The sequence below is a fragment of the Danio aesculapii genome, chromosome 23, assembly GCF_903798145.1.
Source record: "Danio aesculapii chromosome 23, fDanAes4.1, whole genome shotgun sequence".
Classification (NCBI taxonomy): domain Eukaryota; kingdom Metazoa; phylum Chordata; class Actinopteri; order Cypriniformes; family Danionidae; genus Danio; species Danio aesculapii.
In genome coordinates, this window is record NC_079457.1 from 28616965 (window position 1) to 28626998 (window position 10034).

The window sequence follows — 10034 nt, forward strand, 5'->3', positions numbered from 1 at the left end:
ATGTTGTTTTTCTACAAACTCCATTGTGAACCATTTAAAATAAATCAATAAATAAGTTGTATTAATGCAAATATGTGGGTTCAATAATGTCATATGCAATCAATTAACAACCTCAGAGCTCACAACAACCCCTGTCTTTAAAGCTTCACCAGTTATTCCTAAACAAAAAAAAAAAATCAATGTCCGTATTGAAAAAATAAATGGGTTTCTACTTCCAATATCTGACAGTTACGCCCTATAACACTGTAAAACCAATAAACTAATGATGTTTTATTGCATTTTTAGCCCATTTGTGACCCTGGACCGTAAAACCAGTCATAGGTGTCAATTTAATTTTAAATTGAAATTTATACATCACTAAATAAGCTGAATAATAAGCTTTCTATTGACAATTTTTTAGGACAGGACAATATTTGGCAGAGATACAACTACTGTATTTGAAAATCTGGATTCTGAGGGTCAACTTTAATCCTTTAAGGTGCACTCCTTGAAAATATTTTCTTTTTGGCCTACATCTTGTATTGAATAATACGCTGATACAACTCTGATAAATAGTAACAAGCAATTAATATAATAATGATAACCTATGGATAAAAGCTCAACTACGTGGTTACGATGCCTGTTAAAAGGTTAAAGTGCTTTTCAATGCATTTTACTAATTGTAAGTTGAGTTTTGATGTATTTACAGACAGAAATATCCAAAATATCTTTTTGGAATATGGTCTTTATTGTTATAATGATTTTTGCTATTAAAAAAATCTTGACCATTACAAAAAATATGCAACATAACACTGATTTTGCGGCCCAGGGTCACATTTGTGCAAACTATTTACAAATTCATGTATTATGAAATATCTAATACAAATGCATGTTGTGGATTACTGGAGTACATTTACAAGAAAACTCCACGTGTTGAAGCATCTGAAATGATACACATTATGGTGGAAAACACTGCACCGTTACTATACTATATATGATAGTATATAGTCCAGATACTATATATGAATGGAAATGACCAAGTATCTCAGCACCACTCAAAGTGAATAGTTTGAATTTAGCACTTGATCATAAGATGCACTGAATGATTTATGTAATTACACCAGTGATCAGACTTGTTGTTTTTGACAGGCCGACAAAAATAAATCCCTCTGACTTACATTAAAGACAAGCAATAGGACTACAGTATATAGGGCGCAGAGACTTGGGGGTGGATTTTTGAATACCCCAGTTGCTGCCTACACACTAAAGCTCTAGCAACCCACCAGAAGTCTTCAGCGTTATAGCACTCATATTTTCTTTAGATTTTTTTGAAAAATGAAGTAACAATCGATTTTTCAGGTTTAAAGTAGATGGCCATTCTGTGCCTGTTTTGCTTTATATGCTTACTTAAATGTGTCACGGTTTTTAGTCATTCTCATTGATTCACAAAAGCATTTTCTGACCCACAACATTCCCATGGTCATCCCAGTCATATGTGATCATGTCAGGATTTTTTCATGACAATTCAAATCAGGAATCACTATGCAAGAACAAGAGAATAGGCACAATGGTTACAGAAATGTGCATGATTTCTCTGTAACAATATAGTACATCTCCAAGAGCTCTGGATGTCTTCAAAACATCTCATTATTGCCTGCAACATGTAATTAGCCTCTTTAGAAAAGATTCACACACTAAATTACAAACGTCTCAAATAATGTTCATTTGAATGGACTTTTTACATCAGAGAGAGAGAATGTTTTAGATATGTATTGCAGATGAATAAACTTGCTTAAATGCTTTCTAGATAAAAATGCTCACATCAAAAGATGTCTGGCTGATGTACATCCAGAGTTTGTATGTCCAAACATCTATAGAACAGATGGGTTCCTGAAGTAAAAACCAGCTTGATCTCATGAGAAAGTGCATAACTACACTACCTGACAAAAGTCTTTTCGTTGATCATTTGGAAAAAGGGGCAGAAGGTAAATTTAATTGATAAATTATCTGTTGACTTGCATCCCAATCATCACAAATACTGCAGAAGACTTAGTGGAAGGTCAAGCTGCACCGGGATTGGCCAGCCCAGTCATCAGATATAAAAATTATTGAGCATGTTTGGGGTGAGATGAAGGAGGCATTGAAGATGAATCCAAAGAATCTTGATGAACTCTGGGAGTCCTGCAAGAATGCTTTCTTTGCCCTTCCAGATGACTTTATAAATAAGTGATTTGAGTCATTGCAGAGATGTATGGATGCAGTCCTCCAAGCTCATGGGAGTCATGCACAATATTAATGTTCTTTCCACTGCACCATGACTTTATATTCTATTCTGTACATTATTTCTGTTAAGTGACAAGACTTTTGTCTAAGCAAAGTCAGAGACCTTACTGTCCTAAATAAATAATTAATAATCAAGGCTTGATCATATTTTATTTTGGTAAAATAATCATAATTTAGAGAACTTTGTCTTTCATATAAGCCGCTTCTGATACCAAATGATCAACTAGAAGTCAAGTTATTATCTGTTGTTCCTAAAACTTAGATAGGCGACAAGACTTTTGTCAGGTAGCGTATGTTAGGTGTCCCCAAACCCCATCCTTAAAAACAACGTCATTGTGGGGCGAGCAAAACATACTAAAATGTAAGCATGAAATCACACAAATTCATACAAATTATCCACAAAATCAAAAAGTTACAAATTTTAGTGACATTGTGCAGTTAAAATTTGAATTTCACCATAAGGTAACTGATTTTTAACAACTAAACTTTTAAAGAGAGTCATATTATGAGCTTAGTGATTGTGTGTGCTTTTGCTGAACACACCTGTCTAAATTAATACAAAGTTTTATAAAACAATTGTATTTAATAGAGGAATTTGTGCAGAAAATGTACTTCACCCATCATACTGTACAGAAAATTCCACCAGAGTTGCAGTAACTAAAAATAAACTGTTATGGTCCCACTTTATATTAGGTGTCCTTAACTACTATGTACTTGCATCAAAAAACAAATACAATGTACTTACTGTGTTCATAATGTATTCGAGAACACTTGTGTTGGTCTTGAGTTGGGATAGGGGTAGGGTAGTAATGCACAGGTTTGGTGCTATGGGTGTGTTTAAGGGTGGGTTAAGGTGTAAGGGATGGTCAAAAGTGTATTTACAAATGTAGTTACAGAAGTTAATTACATTCAGGTATTTAATCAAGCATAAGTACACAGTAAATACATGTATTTACACAATAAGAACATTGTAAGGAATTATTAATTTCTGTGTAAGTACATAGTAGTTAAGGACACTCAATATAAAATGGGACCATTGTTTTTGTCTCATGTGAAGCACTAAGAATGACATTAGTCTCTCTACATTCTCAAAATAATAAAATATATGTCCATATTTAACAAAACAGTTTTCCTGTTGTTTAAATTTGAAATATTCACAATGATTCCTGGGACTGTAAGGCTCATTAAAGCCTTGAAACAGTAATTTTGTTCAATATTGCTTCAAATCAATTTTGCTTTTTTTTACACACAGCTGGATGGTTTGGTTCGTGGCTAATGAATGTTTTTTATATAATACTTCCTAAAATACACTGCTCGAAAAGTGGATGTACAAAATAATGCACTCAATAGGGTATATGCACTAGAACTTTTCATTTCAGCCAGCCATACGGCTTCCGGTGAACTGTCTTTCCATTACAAAGTCACCACGTTTAAGATCTGTTTTCTTTAAAATAAGTGATCTTCACTGCCTGACAGAAATTTGATATAAAGTTGGTCTCAGACCAGACAAGAAGCACTGCATTAAATTCCATTTTCCCTTGCCATCTCTTTAAAATATACAACCTGCTCCAAAACCAAAACAAGAAAAATCCACTAAAGCACATCCACAGCTTTCCAAAAGAAGCAAATTCATAGATAAGAAAAATGAAGACAGAAAATAGGATTTGGCATCACCTTAGATGTTATATTAGAAATAGCCTACATTTAATCTACCCCACAAGGTAAAATGATGCAAAATATTGGGCTATATATGTTTGTATTTATACACACTGTATGTATACTGTACATTTGCAATGAAAAACATGAACTACTTAGATATACAACGTTAATAACTGAAAAACGCATCATACAGTCTCTGATAAGAATGTATAAATTTATTTAGCTACTTTTCCAAGCCTGGAAACCACCATTTAACTATTTCCAGATATTTCTGCAATCATCTTCGCCTCTTCAATGAAGACATACCAGAAAAATCTGGCTTGAACCACATGGGCGCCGTAGTAAGCAAGACCCACAATACAAATAGGCCAACAAACAAATAACAAGTCCAGTTGTTGTTGTTGTTCTCTCAAATGCGTTGGCAAATGTTCATTTTTCTCCCAGCGTGCTCCATCCGCTCTGTTATAGCAAAGTAACACGGTGCGCGCTGGAGCGTATGTACTCGCGCGCTCTCCATAAGTCTCAACAGCTTTCAGCTAATTGGCTTCTCGAAACGCAGGAAGCGCGCGCGCTGCTCTCGGTGCCACACCCTCTATTCATTAAACAGCCCTGACACCTCAGTGACATCTGAGTCACCAGTAAGCAACGTTTAAATTATAGTGAAGCTTCTCTACTACCGCATTCACGCCGCGAAAATAAATGCTACTACGCGCGTAACACAATAACAGAGTTAGGCGAAGATACAGCACATTAAATCCTCACATTTCCTTAATGCACGGAATATATATACGTTTTAAATATCAGAGCTCTGCTATTAGAGCAATAGGCTAGTCCACCTGCGCTGACAAGCACGCGCCGCTCATTTATCATCACGCGTATTGTTCAGTATAAAGGGATCCTTTCACAAATAAACCTATTTTTGTAGTGGTTAAGTAACCAAAAACAGCTTTGTTAAGACACCGGCCTGCTGCACAAAATGTCAACTGGCATAATAACGCATAATTTAAGCCTCTCCACAAGGACATTTAAGCGGAACCCTCGCTTTAAGCGCTGAGAGGACAGCATTCCGCCTGTTTACAGTGCACACTTCGCGGATAGAGAGCATACAGAGGATGACAAGGCAACAAAGAGCCCTACCTGTCTCTCCAGGTTTGAAGCGCGGATTTCCGTCCAAATGCCGACCATTGAGGGCTTGCGGCTGCCACCGCCCTGCTGCTTCTGTTCTCCGTCAGAGGATGGAGACCGACTGTCCGAGAGGATGAATGAGCGGGCGGAGGGGGAAGAGCAGCTCTCGGGTGGATGGATGGATGAGAGGAGAGAAGAGGAGGAGAGGAGCGTATAGGGGGCGTATGCGCGCACCAAACTCCTTCCTCAGCCGCTGAACGGAACACGCACCGATTTCATCATCACGGATGCGCTATGAGCCCCCTATTCAGCTTTATGGCCGTCCATATCTACCGCATTCAATTCTGTGAGTCACTGAGGATACATAAACGTTAGAGTAATTGTAGCCTGTGTAATTAGATATTATAACGACATAGCGTTGGTTGTAAAAACTGTAATTAAAATACAGCACAAGAGATCTGAATTGTTTATTTTTGTTTCTATATGTTGACATTTGTTTCTTAAACATACAGTTTTTTTTAATATAAGGTTGCCTGTTGGCATGATGGTTTCATGAAGAGTTTATAGAGCATTCCATGGCATCCCAAGCCTTTAGGTGACCCTGAGCAGAATTTTATTTTGGGGCCCCTCTGTGCAACAAATATGAAATATTATTGTCAATCTTTGATTATTCACACACCATAATTCTAAAACACACATTATCATTTTTATTTGTTGTGACTGTGTTGCTTACATCAGGGGTTTTCAACCATTTTTACTTCGGGACTCACTTCCTTATCAGCATTTTGTAATAATAGGCTATTATTATTACTTTCCATTACAGGCGCTGTTGCCCTCCCTACTGAAAAAAAAACAGCCTAAACCAGCCTAGGCTGGTTGGTTGGTTTTAGCTGGTCAACCAGCCTGGTTTTAGAGGGGTTTTGGCCACTTCCAGGCTGGTTTCCAGCCATTTCCAGCCTGGTCTTAGCTGGTCAGGCTGGGAGATGACCAGCTAAAACCAGCTTGACCAGCCTAGCCAGGCTGGAAGCCCAGCCAAAACCAGCTATGTCCAGGTTTAAGCTGGTTTTTTCAGTAGGGCTACCGTATCTCTTATTTTTACATCCCAATGTTAATAGGTATGCATAAAGACAAGTAAAAAGTGTGTATAAAGATTTTAATAAGGGTGAACTACAAACATATGAAGCACTGCCAATGACACACATTTTTTTGCTTTAAGAAGAAGCCTATATAGCCTATACATGCACACAATAAGTATTGTGAGAGTATAGAGAGATTCCAGTAAGTCATTTGCTGTGCTTTAGGGTGGATATCTGTTGTGGCACACTTTGTTGATTGGTTCACTGTTGATTGGCTCACTGTGACTCAGTCAAATGTCCTAGAGCACATAATGGGGAATGTAGTCTTATTGCATATAATTTGCTGTTAAATACAAATTCTATGGGCTCTTTGCACAGCTAGAGTTTTAAAGCCAATTGGAGACTTCCAGTGAAAGCTTAATGTTACTAGTTTCAATTTCACAAGGTTGTTTTACAGCATCTGTGTTGTAATGTAATTACAATACATTAAGTTAAATAGACTTAAGCACTCATTTATTTGTTCAAGCGTAAAACGAGATGAAAGGTCGTTGTAACGTCTAGCACCGTCAGTAGCAACAGGCTAATGCAGAAATTCCATTGAAAATACTGGGGTAAAATAAACTGTCATATTTTAAAGACATGGCAGGGGGAATGGAATTTAATGCGATGCTTCTTGTCCGATCTGAGACCCACTTCATATCGTATATCTAACAGTCAGTGAAAAATCGTAGATTTTTAAGAAATCAGATCTTAAATGTGACAATTTTGTAATGTAAAGACAGTTCACCGGAAGCCCTTGGGCTGCCTGGCTGAAAATTAAAAGTCTGTGTGCATATAGCCCATTTGCGAACAGTGCTTGGTATAACGAAAAAAGTTATAGATTCTGACTTTCAATAGTCATGTCAAAGCAGTAACTAAATCAGCATACTATCATCTCAAAAACATTGCAAGAGTCAGATGCTTTGTTTTCAGTGAAGACTTAAAGAAACTTGTTCATGCTTTTATCAGCAGCATGGTGTATTACTGTAACAGCCTTCTTACGGGCCTTCCCAAAAAGACAGTCAGGCAGTTGCAGCTCTTCCAGAAAGCTGCGGCCAGGATTCTGACCAGAACCAGGAAATCAGAGCACATCACACCTGTTCTCAGGTCTTTACACTGGCTCCTAGTTACATTCAGAATAGATTTTAAAGTATTATTACTGGTCTATAAATCACTAATTGGCCTAGGACCTCAATACATTACAGATATGCTCACTGAACACAAACAGATCACTCAGATCTTTAGGATCATACGGTATAAACTAGAAATTCCAAGAGTTCAGTCAAAGCAGGTTGAATCAGCTACTTTCAGCTACTGTGCCCCTCGCTGCTGGAATCAGCTTCCAGAAATGATCAGATGTGCTCCAACATTAGGCACATTCAAATCAAGACTAAGAACACATCTGTTTAGCTGTGCCTTTACTGAATGAGCACTGTGCTACGTCCGACAGACACCACTATTATGTTTTTCTCTACTTTTTCATTCTTTTATAGCCTGTTTTAATGCTTTTTTATTTGTTTTTATCGTTTTTTTATCATTTTTATTGTTTGTTTTATTTTTCTTATACTTGTTTCTTTTATTCCTGTTTATGTAAAGCACTTTGAATCGCCACTGTGTATGAAATGTGCATATAAATAAACTTGCCTTGCCTTGCCTAGTGAAAGTAAGTAAGTTGGCTTAAGATAGTAAAAAGTAATCAACATAAAGTGAAAGTCAATGTAACAAAAAGTGTTTGGTTACAATCTTTAAAATGTTCCAAAAGATGGGGTTTGCAGCAGTGCCATGGAAGAACCACTTTACTTCCCCAGAAACATTTCAGTCAAGAGTTCTCAAAAGGATCCAGTCCAGCTGACTTCATCTTTCTTTGCAATCTCTCCATTACACTGTGCCTCATTTACAAAACAATCTTCAATCTAAAGTTCCAACAAAACACATATAATCCTCAAACACAATCTAGGACACCACTTAAATTAAACCATCCACTTTTTTCAGACATCGAGATCCTTCTGAAGTCTCTAGAGATATGCAAATGAATGCAAATATGAAAATGTTTTAAGTGGACACGTCAAAGTGAAAGTTTCTTCAATCTCCGATGCGGTGTAACTCTTCAAATGAGAGGCTTTGTTTACACTAGCGCATATTCATTTTAAAATGGCAATTTAGAATGACTATGCTCCTCTTCCATATTGCTTTTTTTACTGCATTACAAAATATTGATTGATGCCCATACAGCCCATAGATATATATACTAGATATCGCATACGGACCCTGAGTATGCATCAAGAGCGCCGCCACATTTGTACTGTGCTCCCAGGACACAAGTCAATTAACCGCACTAATCAAGACTAAAGCTAATCTGAAGATGCTTGACTTTTGTCCTGTGTTCGGGTGTAGTAACCAGCAAACAAAGAAAACAACGCATAAAGGCAGAACATTTCATAGGTAAGATTTAGTTTTTTACGTTTTTATATGTTATGAACTTTTGTGCTCAACAAGTATTTATAATACAGTCTCTTACTGCATTGACCATAGGGCAAAGTAGCACCAGCTCGCACTAAATTCTAGGCTTATGCTAGTTTTGTTGAATAAAATAAGCAAACAATGTAAATAAAATATGACAACAAGATGCTGCGGTGCCAGAACCTTGTATTATTGTAGGCTAAGTGAACGAGTCGTTCATAACGGAGATTCATTCACAAACTAAGCACTCCCTCTGTTAGAATGAGAAGTGAAAGGGGAGAGGGTGTGAGTTTCAGGACGCGGAGTAGATCAAACTTAACAGGGAAGTAGGATAATACATTTCTATGTACACAAACACATACTCTGTCGGTAATAGCCATGTGGTCAATTATCCATTGATGTAGAAAAGTGATCATTTTTAAAAATGATAAAATTAAAAAATTATAATTTTTGTAAAATTATAATTTTTGTCATTAAAAAAAAATAATTGCATACTGATCACCGGGAAAACTCCAGATCATAGATATATGTGTATACTGTATATCTCTGGCTCTGGGTGGCCTGTCCTACACTTGTCCTTAGACGCTGGCTAGTCATTGAATTTTGGTCACAACCTAAATATAACCTAATATTAATGTCTTATGACGTTGTGTGCCTGCTGGGCAATAAATAAATGCACTACAGAATGTTACGTTTACACACATCCACAAATTACGTGTAAATGCATCAGCTTTTTACAGCACAATGCTCACTACTCACTAGTACTTTTGAAAGGGCTACTTTTCACTCATACTTTGAGTAATATTTACAACAGATACTTTTACTCTACTTGTACTACAATTTTAGGCAAGTAATGGTACTTTTACTTAAAGTGGGATTTTTCTACACTCTTTCCACCACTGGTTTGACAACTAAATCTTGAATTAAAATGGAATTTTCATTTTGGGTGAACTGTCCCTTTAAGAAACAAAACATCTTTTATGCCTTTTTTACTTTTTCATGATTCATGCAAACAAGCACATGTACTTAGTATCAAAATAATACTGTAGAAAAACTGAAAGTCAAAGCACAAATGAACAGGAAAATCTAGAAAAATCACACACCCCTGCATTTAGAATCTAGACAGAGCAGAAGCGTTGTGAATTTAATACTAGTTCAACCCTTTTAGACACTTCAAATCCTCATCCTCCTCCAGAAATCCAAACATCTCATGATGTAGAAAGAATCCTGGCACTTAAACAGATTACAAAAACCCCTGTGCGCACGACTAGTTTTCAGCAAAGCTGTTCTACCTTCAGACTGCAGCTGATAAAGATCCCTCACTTCTGAATTAAGGAAACACTCCTAAACCCTCAGCTGATGAAACCCAGTGCAATCACTCAGTTGTTAAATATCAGTCTATCACCAGTGTTA

The 10034-nt window shown here is 36.8% G+C and overlaps 1 protein-coding gene across 6 annotated transcripts in view; it reads right to left on the reverse strand.

Annotated features, from left to right (window-relative positions):
* The window catches only part of si:dkey-178k16.1 (band 4.1-like protein 1), a 140043-nt gene extending 134793 nt beyond the window's left edge, over positions 1 to 5250 (reverse strand). For all 6 annotated transcript variants that reach the window (XM_056448787.1, XM_056448785.1, XM_056448782.1 and 3 more), the window contains exon 1: positions 5059 to 5250. The gene's annotated coding sequence lies outside the window, so the exon portion shown is untranslated. The remainder of the gene's footprint in view (positions 1 to 5058) is intronic.
* Positions 5251 to 10034: the final 4784 nt, after the last annotated feature.